Here is an 18,124-nt window from a genome sequence, read left to right as displayed (position 1 = left end):
TGCAACTTCATAACTAGCTGGGTTTCAGAGAATGAGCAGTTTAATTATGGTAAATGCATGTGTAATTGATATGGAAAAGCATGTTTTTTGTTTTGTTTTACTTTTCTTTTTATGAAACAGAAAAGCAGGAAAAGTAAGTTAATGGGATTTGTTAACTCTTCATAAATGGAAAACCGGGTAAAGTGGAAAACGTAAATTTTTCAGCCTTTAGTGGGCCAAAATTACATCGAAAAACTGTCAAAGATTTTTTAAATATCCTAACTTACTAGGGAAACTGCAATCTTGCGGAAACATATGCAACACTTGATGATCCGCACAGACGTTTGATAAAGGGAACTATTTTAAGCCTACTTGTATACACACCCTGATCACTGCCAGACAATTTTCTAGGAAATAAACGTTTCTCCTATGAAATTTTTTTTTTTTTTTTTTTTTTTTTTATCATTTTCTGTAAAATTTGGAGAAAATTAATTTGTAAGTAATCAAATCTGAGTGTTTAACTGACAGTATGAGCTTTCTCAACTGCCACTGATCAACGTATCAAATACGAGACAATATTTTCTGCTGATATTATGAAAGTCATAATGACAATTAAACACCCAGGCTAATAGTGGACCATTGCACCTGCAAAAATGGTCTCAGGTGATGATTTAGTAAAAATCATCCTTTCAAATGGCATTGTTTTTAGTATTTCTAGTACAATTTTTATTCAATGTATAGTATCTTTGCAAAATCTGCCCACATTTTCTAGACTATTATGAAAAATTTTCTTATTATATGATACCTGTGTTTCAGGGAATTAAATATACATAGTTTCATGATCCATATGCTACCAGAAAATCAGAACGTACCCTAGTCTTGTCTCTCTTGGCAGTGCCAAAAAAGGATTTTGACAGCAATCATGTTACCCAGATATACTTATTAAGTAATGAATAGAACAGAGTGAAGTTCATGCCCTGTTAGTTCAGGCAAAAGAATCATTCTAATCACACTTTAATCCCTTTTGAATGATCGTCACATGTCCCAGGATGCACTCTGAGTGTCTGCCAGAAATCACGGCACCCAGTCACCACAGCCCGTGTCCCAGCCACACCTGTCCAATGCCAACCTAGGTTCTCCTCTAAAGCTCTGGCCTGAGAACAATCCCTCGTTTCAGTACAGAGGGCTAAATCAGATTCATTTTTAATCTCCTTTGCTTCACGGACATGGTTATATGGCCAAACTGTGCAATGAAGCCTTGTACTGGAAAGGAATAGTTCATAAATGAAAATTCTGTCATCATTTACTCACCCTCATGTTTGTCCGAACCAATATTACCTCTCTTTTATGGAACCACTTAGAGGTCAGGAAGGGAATTTATTTTCTGAAATAGTTTTGCGTTCCCTTGCAGCTTTATCCATCCTTTACGAAAATGTACTATGGTTTATGGTAACCTACTATAGTATCTGGTAGGAACCATGGTTTTAAAAGTCATGGTACTGTACATGTACCACAAATTAACCATGGTATATAGTAAAACTGTATCAACCATGTTTTTGTTTTTTGTTTTGCCAGAAGGATAATATCACATATATTATATATATTATAAATTTTACTGTAGTAAAATGTAAAATAGATAAAATAACAAAGCACAACATTTAAAAACATAAAGCTACTGTGAGGGAACATAATTTAGTTGTTACTATGGTTTTACTACAAATACCATAGTTGAACTACTGTATGGTTTCTGTAGTAAAACGATTAAATAATTATGTTTAAATAATTACAAGTAATATATATATATGTGGTCGCTGTGTCAAGTTAAACATAGTTAAATACTTAGAAAAATGCATCTTGAGATCCCTGCGTTCGGAATTGCCCTCCACAAAGCTGCATTTTGAATGCAAGAATGTATCCTTGTGTTGTGCTGTCTGCTAAAAGGTTGGTTTGTTCTCTGTATAAACTGCGTGCTGCCTATACAGCTGGAGTTTCGCTTACCGCCCCCTGGAGAAAACAGGGGGTACTTCAAGCTTGAATTAATTTAAATTAAATTAATTTTAATAAAATTAATTTAATTTTTACGCGATATTTTTTATATAATTAATCGCACTGAATTAACGCAGTAAATTGACAGCCCTAATAATAGCATGAAACTTTTGCAAGGGAGCCCAAAATTAAACTTTTTGTAAGAAAACGGAAAATATTTTAGAAAATATATACCTCCCTGTCCTTTAAGCGACGACATACCCTTCCATGAGACACAAATGGTGAATTTTTAACTACAAAAATAAACCTTTTGTGTTCCACCGAAGAAAGAACATCATAAAGTGACAGAATTTTCCTTTTTGGCTACACTGTTCTTTAGACACAGCTTTCCCTTTTCAAATATTAGTTTTACTTAGAACAAAACTGGTCTGGGACCAGATTTAAAGGTGAACGTCAACCAATTACTACTCCACGTGTGTTGCCAGGGGTGTTTGTCACCCGTCGCACAAGCCGCACTAATCTCCCAGGAATAAGACGAGTCGCCACTCCTAATCACTCGCAGCTGCTTACACTGCCATATAAACACAGGATTAGCGTTTGGCAAAGGCAAAAGGGCAAGCGAGCCATCCATTCCCCGTACCTGCACCATCGCAGAGCAAATAACATCAACACAAGCGGCTATAACTCAGGAGCTGTGCAAAGACCCAATCCTAAAAACCAACTTTTATACACACACACACAGAGAGAGAGAGAAAGTAACATGCGAAATCAGGGCTATCTTAGAGCTCCTTGAATCAGGGCATGTTGTGCTAACCACTATTACAAAAGAACTGCAAGCAACATTTCAGTATATAACAGTGTGTAATACTTATTCAGTTAGCCATATGAAACATCACAGACTAGTGACTGCTTAAAAAAAATTATGTTTTTATTAAAGTTGCACTCAGTAATTTTTTTCCTCATTTAAAAAGTTTTACTTTTAAAGAAATGAATAGTAATTTTGAAATATATGTATAAAATCATGATGACTCAAATGAGATGAAGACTCCAGCCCTATCAGTAACCTTAAAAGCTGTTGTATTCTACATGGAGAGGGTCCGCACATGGGGGCGGCCATGTTTGGATCACATGACCAGCCTAATACTACTCACTTAATCTCAGTAACCGCCCTGTTTTTGGACACTTTCACTCACTGATTAAAGTATTCATTGCTGACTGTGAATACAACATTTCTACAATGGCATCTGAATCCGAAAACTATAGAGTTTAAATGATGCTGCATCCACACCATTAGGTGTCAGTGTAAGTCCAAGAAGACAAATTCAAAAGATTACTGAGTTCACCTTTAAGTTACCTGATATAATTGACCCTTCGCTAAGCTCCGCCCCCTCTGCGTCACTTGTTCAGACAAGCTTTACAGAATGTCCTGTAGGACTGAATTGGACATTTTTGTGAACAGCATAATTTTCAGTAAAATGTCCTCATAAAGTGGTAAAAATGTAATGTATATTATAATGCTTTTTTAAGGTGAAGCTTAGCGAAGGGTCCCCTCAAAGTTCTTCTTACCTAGTCCTCAAGAATATCAACTTTTCTTATACTATGGCTACAACACAACAGCTTTCAAGCAATCAAGAAAGCCAAATATCAATTTAAAAGACACATTTAGTAGTTAGACATTCCACTGCATTACTGCGACATCCTATCTAAAATATCACTGTAAGGTTATACAGGGTAACCCCGCTACCGGAGGTGGGATGTTGCAGCCACGTCCTCTAGAGATTATGCATATTTATGAGGGCAATCTGCAACCTTTTAATCCATCATGATATCAACGGTCTGATAACATTATCTACTGTAATTAAAATGTGCTAGATTGTGTGCACTAAATAGGATTTATTAATTTATCATCTTTTAATCAGACTTTCTTTTTTTTCTCTTTTTTTTTTTTTTTTTTTTTTTTTGTGTGTGTGTAGACATGATACGTAAAGGTCAACGCACAAATTTGTTCAACTCAATGAGCAGTGTGTAAAATGTGACACTCCTGAAAGGGTGCTGCTAAAATGCAAAATCATAGGTATATAGATTTTACTGACAGCTGTACAACAATTGTCAAGTCTACAAACACCACCATTTCTTGTAGCCTGTTATGATCTCTTTCATAGTCTTTGCTGAATTTATTCCAAATGGCCGATTCTTACTTGTTTCTAATTTCCAAAAGGAAATCTGTTGTTTGGAACACAGATTTCTATTTTGTATCCAACTGACCTTATTTTAAGGTTTTGCTTTCTATATGTTTCTGACTTGTGGATTGTGTATGATGACTGAATTAAACACCTTGAATGAATCACACTGATTGTCTGTGTCTTTTAGTGTGTATGTGTGGTTCTGAACATAAGGGCACTAGTGAGCTACATGTTCCAGGTGAAATGTCCACAGAGGGGCACCAAAATTGAATTGCAAAGCGAGATGTTTTTAGCTGTAAATTATGTAATGCAAGTAAAGAGGAATGCATATTTTAATAATTCTACCCTCAAAGCCAGACCCCAATCCTAACCATCAGTGGAGTAAAAATGTATTCTTAGAGAAAAAATAGAACCTTTGAATCGCACTCCTCGCTGTTTATTCAAACATGATCACTTCCTGGTTTCATAACTGGAGGAGAACCCGGGTGTCCCGCGCTGCTGACACAATGCGCCTCACAGGAGAAGGTGAACACACTGGAACAATGCAAAAACGTCTTCTGGGAGATACAGCTTGTCAGTGACTCGGCATAATGGGCCTGATTTCTGGGTACTGGAACATTCAGAAGCAACATGCCGACTTCCTGTATGATCATGTTCATAAGTAAGCCATTCGTACTGTAGGTTGAGTTTCCAAAAAGTGGCTCTGCGTTACTTTCAAAACATTGCTCTGTTTGTTTGAGGGGCCTGACATTTCAACTTCTGGCTCAACCAATGGTGTGAGTTTGGTTCAAGGCTATCTGTTTTATCAAACAGTGCTGAATAGGGATGGGGGGAATGGCGGATAGAATGTTTGGGAAACTTTTTTGGAAACTATCATTATTTTTTCTATTTGGTTTGTTGCCGCTAGTGGTGCAGAAATGATCAACTTTGACTTCATATCAAAGTGAGTCATGGAACCAAAAGAAGAGGTTGAAGATTAAAACAGCTAAAATAGAAAACAAGGTTTAAGGTTCACTTTATTATCGTTGGAACTAATACACATGTACAAGAGCAAATGAAGTATAGTTTGATGCAAAACACTTTGAAAAAGGAATGAAATTGGCAGATGTTGTGGTAGAGGTTGTATATGGAAAATTAATCAGTAAAAACAAGGCCAACCATTGGAAACAAGGACATTTCCAACTGATATTTATTTGTTATGATTGCTAAAATGTGATCAGGTTAGTGTACAGTTTAGTGCAAGGATCAATACTGACAAAGAACATATAATTATTTTTCCTCTTCCATTTACAGATACAGTTCCGAAACCATAATACAGTGAAAGTAAACAGCAGCCTAGTGCATTGCTGTGAACTAATGCATTTTTATTATTTTATTAGATATGCAGAACTTGTTTGGTAATTTGGACAGCATTGCTATTTGACAGAGGTTCCTTGCATGTATAGGTGCCGACAAAAACAAAGGATGAAAGAGAGCCGAATAGGAAAGTGGCATGTCATGCAAACTTCCATAAAGACGATTAATGATGGCTTTTTGAGAATGTGGGTCGTGAATGAATCACAATCCTTCTTAAAGAAGAACAAAATTCTCTTTACATTCTCAAAAAAAAATCGCAATTGTTGCATGGTTCCAATGAACAAATGAAAATTGAACAGAGCAATTCTGTAAATTGCTGGGGGGTGAAGGATAGGCCGACTTAGTCTCATATAGCTAGACCTTTGACTAAAATGTAAAAGGTCTGGGATCTATAACAGCTTCAATTGGCCAAGGATCTCTTACAATTTTGTATGAGCCAACTCATACAATTGGTTACAATTTTACCAACTCATACTGTTATTTCGACTTGTTATAAGATTGGGTTTCCATTAGAGCTGTCGAAATTAAAGCAATAACGCACGCGTTTAATTTAAAATGTTTAACGTGTAATTTTTTTTTGATTAAGGCATTTAACAACTTTGACATTAGATTGTGACATTTTATTTAGCTCCCTGTGAGTTTTAAACACTGGTTGGAATAGGGGGGAACCTTTGCGATATGTCCAGGGATATTATACTGATGTACACACTACAAATACACAACAGTGATTCTGAGTGTTTTAACAATGATCAAGTGATGGAGGAAGGACCTTTCACAAAACAAACCCAGATGGGACTAATGACAAAAATAAAGTACTTCCTTTGATATTTAATTACCACAGAAGCACATCAAGTCTTAACTATTAGCTGAAAGCCAACCACATAATAAATGGCACTGATGAGGGATTGCTATGGCCGGCTAGCTTGTTTGAGTTCTCCCATGGAAAATCTGTCGAAGCACCTTTCAAAGTTCAAACCAAGCTCAACTTTGACCCAGTTATCGCTGATGTTTCGGACCATAAGCTAATTATTACTGGACAATTCAGATTATGTATCATTATGTTGTCAGTGCAGCGTTATTTTCAGAACCAGACATTAGCTGTGTTCGGATTGGCATACTACCATTGGACTCTTACTATTTCTACATTTCACAGTAGCAGTAAGAGTGGTAAGGGTAGTATGTCATCACAAACATGGTCATTCTCTGCATCGCTTTTCATGTGGGGTTCAAAGCGCCGCTTGACACTGGCAATGAGCTGTGCATTGATGCCTTTGTGATTTGTGTGAGCCTGCCAGCTGATTAATATTGTGGATTATGAGGGTCTCAACCATCAGATCCTCCTTTCCACCCTCTCTGGTTCAAGTCCTATCTCTCTGGTTGGTCTTTCAAGGTAGCCTGGAGAGGTGGGGTATCCAAGTCATATAAGCTACTTACTGGGGTACCTCAGGGCTCAGTGCTTAGACCACTTCTCTTCTCTATATACACACCATCACTGGGACCCATTATTCAAGCACATGGATTCTCTTACCACTGCTACGCCGATGACACACAGCTCCACTTGTCCATCCAGCCTGACGACCCCACAGTGACTGCCTGCTTGGCAGAGATCTCAGCCTGGATGAAGGATCACCACCTTCAACTCAGCCTAGCAAAGAACGAGCTCCTCGTCTTTCCAGCCAACCCTACTGTTGAGCACAACATCACCGTTCAGCTGGGTTTATCTACAATAACCCAATCAAAAATTGTCAGAAATCTAGTAACCATCGACAACCAATGATTAACCAAATCTTATCATGTAGATTTGCACTCTACAACAGCGAGAAGGTAAGACCCTTCCTCTCTGAACATGCCACTCAACTTCTTGTTCAGTCGCTTGTCATTTCTAGACTGGATTACTGTAATGCTCTCTTAGCCAATCTTCCTGCATGTGCAATTAGGTCTCTGCAAACAATCCAGAATGCAGCATCACGTCTGGTCTTCAACGAACCCAAGAGAGCGCATGTAACACCCCTCCTTGACTCTTTGCACTGGTACCGGCTGCTGCACATATCAAGTTCAAGGCTCTGATGCTGGCATACAGAACAGTCACTGGGTCTGCTCTAGCTTACATAAAATCATTCCTGCAGAGCTGTGTTCCCACCAGAAGGCTACAGTCTGCAAATGAGCAGCACCTTGGCAAACCAACACAAAGAGGCATCAAATCACTTTCACGTACTTTCAGCTTCACTGTACCTTGTTAGTGGAATGACCCTCCCAACTCCAACAGTGAAGAAGACTCCCTCGCTGTCTTCATAAAACGGCTAAAGACACATCTTATTCGTGAGCACATACATAAAAATAAAAAAATACAATTCTTGTTGCGCTCTAATCTCTGTCTTGGATAGTACTTTTCTGATGCAATGGAAACTTTGCAATGCAGCACTTTTCATGCTATTGTCTTCTTAAGATGAATCAATGATGTTGTATCCTTGCTCATTTTGTAAGTCGCTTTGGATAAAATTATCTGCTTAATGTAAATGTAAATGTTAATGAGATTTAATGTGCATTGCAACAAATGCTCAACCTATGGGGACTAGTTATTTCAATTAGTTAATCCCCTACTTAGACTTTGGGAAACATATAATGTTACCTAAATTAGTGCTATTTTAGTGCATTTCCAGTGGAGTCTCAGGCTCATTATTTCTGATGGGGCACATATTATCACTTAACTAAACATGTCAGTGGTGGCGTTAACTGAAAAATTATGTTATGTCATTCAACGATTTTTGAAACATTGACAGATAAATCCAAATGCTGTCCATCATTTTCACAGATAAAAGAAACAAGAAAATCATTTTAACCTTGTGCATCAGTTTTGACTTCTCTCCCTCTCTCACACTCCCGCTGTGTCTGTGTGCCCTGTTTATTCCCTGGTATTAAGATGTGTTAAGATATGTATTAATAGGCACCATCACCATTTACACCTGGCAATATGCATCTTTTTGGACCAGTTGTGTTCAGATTTCGAGGAGTGGGTCTATAATTTCATGACTGCATACATCAGTCATTACATCAGTGTGTTAGTGCATGATAATAAAGTGCAAAAAAATATAATAAAAAAAGAGAACGTGAAAAAAGTGACACATCGTTTCTGCCAATTATATTTCCATTTAATATAAGTGCAAACCTAATAATTAATCTCACCACAAAACACCACTAAAACGTGCACATCAATGTCAAAAAGCTCAAGTGACAATGAAAGCAAACCAGATATAGGCAAACCATCAAAAGCTTTGGATAACATCTCACTAACTCACATGAAGAGCATTCCAAAACTAACACAAAATGAAAGACTCTCAATATTTAGCAGTTATTGTAATCTAAAAACAACCCAATGCATCTCAAAGCAATGGCAATGGATAAGGTCCGGTAGCTCTGGGGTGGGAGGCTCTAGGGAGAGGACAGGGTCAAAGGCAGGTGCCTCCAGGTGTGCTGCAACAGTGAGGTCAGGCACCTCCACAGGGGTTGCAGCGAAGAGGGCGTGTGCCTCCAGGGTAGCTGCAGTGAAGAGGGTGGGCACCTCCAAGGGGGCTGCAGTGGAAAGGGTGGGCGCTTTGGAGCTCCCCCTCTTTCTCTGATGACGCCTCGCCCGCACTGGACCAACAAGTGGGGCTGACAATGACTGGGAGGTGGGATAGTCAGAGATGGGTCCAATTCCCCGAGTAGAAGCTCCATCTTTTAAAGCTGGAAAACATGGTTGACCACCTCCAAATGTTCCAATATTCCTGGTTGCCAAGCATGTTTCAATCAAAAGGCTCATCGAGTCCGGCAAGGAAGAGTTGTGTAAGCTCTGTCTCACCAAACCCTAGCCCATGGACTGCATCAAGGAGCAATTAGGCGTTAACCCTCCCTATACTTGAAAATCTGACCAGACCAAAACCTAAAGTTTCTTGAAGACCTGTTTAGCATGTGTAGAATTACCGAATAGTGATTTTGGTATTCTAATACAGCTGCGTTTTACAGTTAACTAAATAATGAATATCTGTTCACATCCCAATTTAACACAGCTGAGAAGGATCTCAGTTTGTCTGGGAAAGGAGGAAGCGGGAGCCGGATCCACATTCAACAAGACTTTAATTAACAGAACATCAAACTGAAAATAAAGCAACATAAACACACAGAGTGGCCACATGTGCCTCTCTCTCCCTCTCTCTGGTGTTCCTGGCTCTTCCCTTATCTCCCTCTTGCTGATTAGGCAACTCAGCACAGGGTGTGCATCCTCACGGCCTGGCCACGCCATCATCCTCGCCAGAATCCTCCACCACCCGATTCAGGCTGGGGCGCAATTTGGACTGCCTTACTCCACCTCTCCCCATCATTGGAGGGAAGACGCTGCCCTTCTGCCCGTTCTGCCACCCGATGGTCCTCCCCACCTCCTGAGAATCTAAGAGAGATGAGGGGAGGGAGGAAAAGAGAGAGAGAGAGAGAGAGAGAGGAGGGAGAGAATGGAAACGCTGTTCTTCAGCTCCCACGGGCACGCCGCCCACCCGGTCCTCAGCCGCTCCTTCGTCCCCTGGCAGACGGCAGCGGGTCCTCCATCACCTGGCAGACAGCAACAGCTCCTCCACTTCCTGGTGGATAGCAGCAGTTCCTCTGGCTCCTGGTGGATGGCTGCGACTACTCCGTCCCCTGGTGGACAGCAACGGCTCCTCCTTCTCCTGGCAGACGGCAGTGGAGAGTTCTCCCAGACAGCATGCCCTTCCTCCTTTCCAGGGTTTTGGCACCAGTGTGAAGGATCTCAGTTCGTCTGGGAAAGGAGGAAGCGAGAGCCAGATCCACATTCAACAAGACTTTAATTAACAGAACATCAAACTGAAAACACAGCAATCTCTCCCTCTCTCTGCCATCCCTGGCTCTTCATTTATCTCCCTCCCACTGATTAGGCAACTCAGCATCGGGTGTGCATCCTCACAGCCCGGCCACGCCCTCCTCCTCATCACAACAGCGTTTTAGGACAAGGTGTTATGTTAAATGTAGTTTCAAGCTTGATTTGCTCCAGTAGCAAGAATAATACATATCACTCTCTGGGGGAATGATTTATTGCATCCGGGCCCCAATCGGGCTAATCAGCCAAGCAGAGGGATAAAGACAAGCCAGATGCGGCAGTTCGAGAGAGAGAGAGAGAGAGAGACCCACACTCAGCTGCCGTGTATGTGTTTATGTTTGTGTCTTTTTGTTTGTTTTCATTAAATATTACTTTGATGGTTCGTCCGGTTCCCACCTCCTCCTTGCCCGTCCTTTATACTGTTACACTATCATTCCCTAAATGTTTTGTGGACAGCCTTAAAATAACTTACACAGATCGTTCTCTGCTTGTTATTTTTAGTTTTCATTCAAATTTTATTGCTGAGGTACAGTGTTTTAAGATAGAAAAAAATCAAGGCTCATTTTTCAGTGTGGTATTTACTGATTTTAATTATTATATATAAATAATGAATTAAAATATATAATTGATGGCTTGTCTGTTTATTGAGGATGCAACATAGTCGCAGTACATTAAGTAGTTAAGGGAACATTAGGGGAACCATCATGTACAACTTAAAACAAACTACTTCCTTAAAAAAATTGTTTCTTGGAAAACATAAAACATACCTCAAAGCTCTGTTCTGGGAAAATTCTGGGAACCAAAACCTAATGTTCCCAGAACGTTCAGGGAACCAAAAATTGTGCAATAGCCACAAGACATAAAAATTATTCACGTTAACATGAATTTAGTGTAATAAAATATCTTACTAACCTTATATGTATAAAGTTATATGCAATATCACAACTTTGTTGCCATAACGCAACGCCGGTAATCCCTGTAAATGATTTTATGATAATATAACGATAATATAACGACAAATAAGCTCAGAAGACAACATTTGTTGCATAATGTTAATTAATAAAACTTTCCCCCTTCACTGCCCGCAGTCACATGGTTGCAGTACAGAGTTGGTATTGAGGGCCTGTTGCCACAGCGATAAGCCTTGCAGTAATATCCCTGAATGCTACAGGGATTATTGTGCGAACAGATGGGTGAAAGAGAGCATCACTGAGCAGAGATCACGACAAGCCCCTCCCACACACCATTTCATAATGGTTCGCATCACCACCTCCAGCCTCATGGATGAACTCCCACTGTCGCAGTAAATGTCAACATAATCACATTTGATTAGTATCGTTATTAATGCATTCAATCGTACGTCTAAAATACAGAGAAAGCAGCACGCCTCTGAAATACATACATGTGCCTCTGAGAAATCATTTAAGATTATAATTTCAATAACCAACATTAGTGTTGATATGCTATTTGAAGCATGCTCCTTTCAAGCATTAATAGCACATCAAAGCTATCAATAAAAATGCATGTGGAGCAATGAAATTATTATGATTTCAGTAATGACACATGCTCTGTGCCTTCAGATATTAATGACCTCTATTTGACAAACCAATGAGCAAGAGAAACAGCCCCTATGTGCAGTATGGCTGGGGTCGAGGATGCATGCTCTGCCGGCTTATGTCTTCAAGAGTAACAAATGAAGAGGAGAAGGGATATGCACCCTACTGAAAGAGAAGAAGACACATATAGAGAAGTAGACTGCTTAGCACTTCATAGATGGTTCCAGGTTCAATACAAGTTTAAAGGAATAGTTCACTCAAAAATTAAAACTAGTTACTTTCATTATTTACCCATCTTCATGTCATTCCATACCTATTTTTTTATTTTATTTAATTTTTATTTCGTGGGACACAAAATGGGAATGTTTTGACAAATATTTTCACAGCTTTTGCCATACATACCATGACAGTACATAGTGACCTTAGTGTACAAAAATGACCAGCACCATTATCGTATAAAAAAAAAAAAAAAAAAAAAAAAAGAAAAGTGTTGGGGAATAGTTTAATAAAAGTATGCAACTAACTTTACTAGATTTTTCAGTAGCATGACTGCATAACAGTAGTTCAGTTATTTTCACAATAGTGTAGTTTTACCAGTAACAAGCAAAACTTTACGAGAAAAGCTGTAGCGTCACAAAATGCTACATTGTATAGTGATCTCAGCAATGGTGCTGAGGGAGTAATCAAACGTTCTCACCTAAACCATTCTCTATCTCTCTTGTGTAGCACTGGGAAAGCCAAATAATTTAAGTAAATTGCTTCTTTCAGACAGGTTATGTAAATTAACTGGTTAAAATAAATGATTATATTATATTTAGCATTGGGATTTCAGATTCATTTTTGATGGTTTTTTTATGTGGTTCATGTAAATGAACTAGTTCACATAATGATTCACTGATTCACTTGAGACCCTGACAGCCTCACAGGGACTAAATATTTACTGTAATGTTGCTGTTTATCACTATATTTCAATTCAGGTATAAAAAATAGGGTGTTTTCTAGTTTATTAGAGTATACTGATTATAGATATACACTCACTGACAACTTTATTAGGTACACTTGTACACCTACAGTATTTATTCATGCAATTATCTAATCAGCCAAATGTGCAATGCATAAAATCATGCAGATATGGGTCAGGACCTTCAGTTAATGTTCACATCAACCATCAGAATGGGGAAAAATGTGATCTCAGTGATTTTTGACCATGGCATGATTTTTAATGCCAGACGGGCTGGTTGGAGTATTTGTCTAACTGCTGATCTCCTAATAAAGTAGTCGGTGATTGTATGTTCAATTTAATGTTGTCACCCTATTTTTTTAACCATTACTAAAATTAACCATACTATAGTACCATACTACAATTTTACTACAGCAATATTGTACTAACCATGACTGAAGTAATCATGTGTTTTTAGTGGAAACCATGGTTTTGATACAATTAACCAGTTAAGCTCTGAGGTAGTTTTTAAAGATTTCCTGTTTCGTGGCATACCCAAAATTATAGGCTTAAACAAACAGAAAACAAGGAGGATCAAGTGTTTTGTATAATTTTAAAGAAAACTTTAAAAATATATATATATTATTATATAGATTGTGATAAATTCTGAAACTCTCAGCCTAGGAAACTGCTGAAAAATAACAACAAAAAAAAGTATTCTTTTTTATTTGTCATTATACATCTCAGGGTATAAATAAGGTAGCTCCAAAAAACTGCTTTTGTTTTGTCACCTGTTACTGAGTACAATTTTGTGTTGATATGACACAGAAATCAAAAGTTATAACATTACAAAAATAAATTAACCTAGTGTACAAAAACATCTCAAAGTGTCCAAAAGCCTCATAACATAATAACTGTACATAAGAACTAATTACACAACAATGACTAAAGGTATGCCCTCTCTCCAAAGCATGCAGGCATGAGTAACGAGACCTCATTCAGTTCCATTCTGTGTCATTAGCGCCATCATTGAGTCTGTGTCGTGTTTGGCGCCTTCTCCTGGTGGCCACATGGAATTAGAGTGAACAATCCTCTCTGCCCATATTTGGATGTCTTCCACCTCTGATTGCAGCAGTCTGAATCCTAATACAATTGGTTTAGCATTCCATGACACTGGACAACCTAATACATCATTAATGCTAGAAATACAGCGAGTAGTTCCAGACAATTTATGTGCCAGGTCATTTGAGCACCTGTCCAGGAGGCCAAGAGACCCAGAGCCCATTGAAAAAGCTTTAAGGGAAACTTTTTCCCCAGCTTGAAAGTGTCCAAACTCCGGAGAATGGTATGAATAGGATCCAATCTGGTGGCTTGGTGTTAACACACTCTTCAACCAGTTGACTTTGAGTCCCAAATACTCCAAATGTGCAAGTAACAGGTCTCTGTGTTTGCAAGTTTGTTCTTCTGACTGTGCCAAGAGCAACAAGTCATCAAGGTAAGTCATAATATGAATGTTGCTCAGCCTCAGCGGATCAAGCACCACATCGACATATTTCATGAATGTGTGAGGAGCCAGTGATAAGCCGAAGGGCAGGACTTTGAACTGGGATGCAGTCCCCTTGAAGGTGAATCTCAAGAATGGCCTGTGGCGAGGTGATGACACGAACCAGTCTATAGGGTGAACATGAGACAGAATTTGCTTCTGAGTAATCATTTTAAATGGAAACTTCACGATTGCCCGGTTCAAGTGCCTCAGATTCAAAATGGGACATAATCCACCATCCTTTCTGGCGACTAGAAAATAGTGGCCATAAAATCCACTGTGAGTATCGTCCGTTGATATTGTCCCTATCGCATCTTTTGTGAGGAGACTTAATATCTCTGCACAAAGAACTAGTGCGTCCCGTACTGTAAAAGTGGAGGAAATAATGCATTTGAAGCGAGTTGGCTGTTGAAGCGAACTGTAACACATACCCTTGTTCAATCGTGCTCAGAATTCAGCTGGAAATGCCCGGAAGATGGCACCACATGTCCGCATAATGAGCCAGATGACACAGATGTGTGTCTCACTCTTGGGGAGCGGCCTTGTTTTGAGTTTTATTTTGAGGCATGAATTAGAAAAGAGCTTTTATTGTGAATATGTTTGTGCCCCAAGCAATTGCATCGGGGCCTGCAGCTTTTATTTGTTTGTTACACCCATCTGGCACAAAGTCAACAACATTGAAAACATAAACACAGCAGAATGTTCCGGGCTCTCTTGGTGGCCGGAATGAAGTTCGAACACATCTGTGGGCTCTGGTCCCCGCTTCATGCCAGCTACGTCAGAAACGTGGATATCGGAAGGCCTCCCACCAGTACGAGGGTGCCTCGAAACCGTGATTTTGTGCTTTGGCCAAGGGTGTTAGGACCTCACCAGGGGCTCCACCTCCATTTTCCTCGGTGGCGATGCAGCAGGTGCATTAAGTTTGCGTGGACATGGTCCCAAGGAGAAGTGTGAGCGAGTCTGAGGCCCTAGAGAGCCCCCTCGCATCAGCAAGAGGTGCTTGTAGGCCCGCGAATGTTTCTGCACTGCCTGAAACCTTTTGGTAAAGGCACTTATTGTGTCACCAAACAGGCCCTGTTGAGACACTGGGGCACCTAACAGCAGGTCTTTGTCCCTCTTATGCATCTCTGAAAAATTAAGCCAGAGATGGCGCTCGGAGGACACCAGGCTGCCCACTGATCTGCTGATGGTTTGGGCAGTGATCTTGATAGCCCAGAGAGCCATGTGAGCTCCATGAAGGACTCATGATCCGGCTCGCTCTCGTCCATCGCCCTGAACAGGTCAGCCTGGTAGGCTTGCAGCACCGCCATGTCACAGCCACACCTGAGCAGTTGGACCTGGAGATGGTTCCCACCCTTAGTTCTCCTGAGCAGGCAAGGGGAACTTTCGGCCCTCCGAACCTGCCTAGACCCTCTGAGCCCTGGACTTCGCCTTGGCCTGTCGGTCCCTCGACATTGCCTCAGCTCTGCGTTCCCTCGGCTCCACTGTGGTCCTTCAGCCTGTCGGCTTTGCTGGGGTCCCACGTCCCTCCGGCTCCTCCTTGGTCTGTCGGTCACCTGGCTTCGCTTTGGCCCTCCAATCCTCTGGCTGCGCCTCGTCCCTCCGATCTGTCAGCTCCACCGGGGACCTCCTTCCCTATGGCTCCACCTTGGTCTTCAGTCCCACCGGCTCCACCTCAGTCTTCCGATCCCCCAGCTCCGCCTTGCTCCTCCGAGCCTCCAGCACCGCCTTGGTCCTCCCTGCCATCGGCACCACCCTGACCCTTCGAGTCTTCGGCTACTCTCCGGGCACCAAGTTCCATGGCTCCGCCCCTCGAGCCCCTCACGGCTCTGCCTTCCATGGCTCCGCCCCTCAAGCCTCTCATGGCTCCACCCCCCACGGACTTTGCCCTGGTCCTATGCCCCTCGCCAAGCCCCACGCCTCAAGACACACCCCATCCCCCCCCCCCCCAGCTCCCTACAGAACTTTGAATTTATGTCATGTTTTACGTGTTTTGTTTATGTGTTGGGGCGTCGGGAGCCGCCCTTTAGTGGGGGGATATGTCATGTGTATTTTGTTGATTCATGTCTTTTATTTTGAAAAGTTTAGTTCCTGTTCCCTTGTCATGTGATTTCATGTTTTCCCTCCATGTTCATGTGTCATGTTTTTATTGGTTTATTGTTTAATTATATTGTTATCAGATGTGTTTGTTCATTGGTTTATGTTCTCCCATGTCTTGTATTTAAGCCCTCATGTTTCCATTGTCCATGGTCAAGTATTGAATGTATGTGGATGTGTTTTGTTTTATGCCAAGTCAAGTTTTTGTCAAGTCTAGTTTTAGTCAAGTCATGTTCATGTTTATGTTTAGTTTAGTTTAGTTCACGTGTAGTTAGGGTTTTGGATTTCACTTTTGTAAATAAACTGCACTTGGGTTCTCTCATCTTCACATCTTCATCTTCATCATTGCCAGTGCCAGCATTGTTACAAGGTTTTGAATGTAGCATTTAGGGCAGGGACATTGGATTTGTTCATTTCAAAATAGAAAAAAATGTGTATTCTCACATTTGCTTTTTATGGCACTATTGGTTAGGTTTCTGTTAAGGAGGTAGGTTAAATTCATTTAAAGGGGCCATGACATGAGGAATAAAATTTTCTTCTACGTTTTGACATGTAAGAGGTCATTGTACTATAAAACATACTGTAAGTTTCAGAACTCAAAATGTCTTCTTCACTGCAGAAAGATCATTTGTTAAAACCAGTCTACCAAAACGACTCATTCTCTACTTCCTCCACATTGCGATGTCACACTGTGGTAGATATTTGCATCTGACCGCTTCCACAATAACACATCAATGCCTACTTTACCTTTAATCACTTCTGTAGCCCCATCCAGTACCGGTGAGCAATGAGATGGCTCCTTAATCTTTAAAGAGTAGTTTGAGCTTGAGCCTAAAATATGTAAAACATAAAAAAACACTCTGCATTTATTTGTGTTAATTTAGAAACTTATTTTAAAGGTGCAATATGCAGTATATTTACTTTACTAAAGCATAAAATTATCATAATATAATTATCAGAGATTTAGGAAACATGCTAGGTTGAAATACTTGCTTCTCTGAAAACAATGCTACAGCCAGTATATTCTATTCTACTCTGTCCATTCTAGGCCGGAATTTCTGTTTGTGTTTTGGCCTGTGTGATCCCACCCACTGCCCATTTCCCAGTACTATTTCGACACCCCGGGTTGCCAGATTTGAAACAAGTTAGTGGGCAAACATAACGCGCTGCAGCCACGGAAGCCAACAATACATCTAGCTAACATTGACAGAGTTATAAAAAATCCACATGAGCTGGTTTATAATTTGCAAACAATAAAAACATTGCAAACGTATACATTAGCTGATCAAATTACATTGTAATGCTTGTAGCTTGCAATTGTCAGTTTGCTCGTTCCTATTGCGTGTCCTCAACCTGGCAACCCATGTGAGCTTTGAGTCTGGGGAGGAGGGGGCGGGGGAGACAACTCCCTCCAATATTTAGAATTTTGACTGCAGTACCCATTTTAAACACTTGATGTCAATGTTACATATTGCTCCTTTAAAACAGAAACCAAATGCCATGTGTCAATTTGTGGATTGTATTGTGAGCTTTTGATTGACAGTACCTGCATGGCTAAATGTTCTATAGAAAATGTGCACAAACATCTCTGTTAAATAAAAATTCAGATTACTGCCTGCT

The 18,124-nt window shown here is 40.3% G+C and overlaps 1 long non-coding RNA gene across 1 annotated transcript; it reads right to left on the bottom strand.

Moving 5' to 3' along the window:
- Positions 1 to 8,754: 8,754 nt before the first annotated feature.
- Positions 8,755 to 17,571, bottom strand: LOC127422314 (uncharacterized). The gene is made up of 3 exons (XR_007894151.1): positions 17,494 to 17,571; positions 17,252 to 17,335; positions 8,755 to 10,290 (listed from the first exon to the last, which is right to left on the bottom strand). It is a non-coding gene; the product is annotated as an uncharacterized LOC127422314 (long non-coding RNA).
- Positions 17,572 to 18,124: the final 553 nt, after the last annotated feature.

This window comes from Myxocyprinus asiaticus, chromosome 31 (genome assembly GCF_019703515.2).
Source record: "Myxocyprinus asiaticus isolate MX2 ecotype Aquarium Trade chromosome 31, UBuf_Myxa_2, whole genome shotgun sequence".
NCBI classification, from domain to species: Eukaryota; Metazoa; Chordata; class Actinopteri; order Cypriniformes; family Catostomidae; genus Myxocyprinus; species Myxocyprinus asiaticus.
This window is presented reverse-complemented; position numbering and strand designations above follow the sequence as displayed.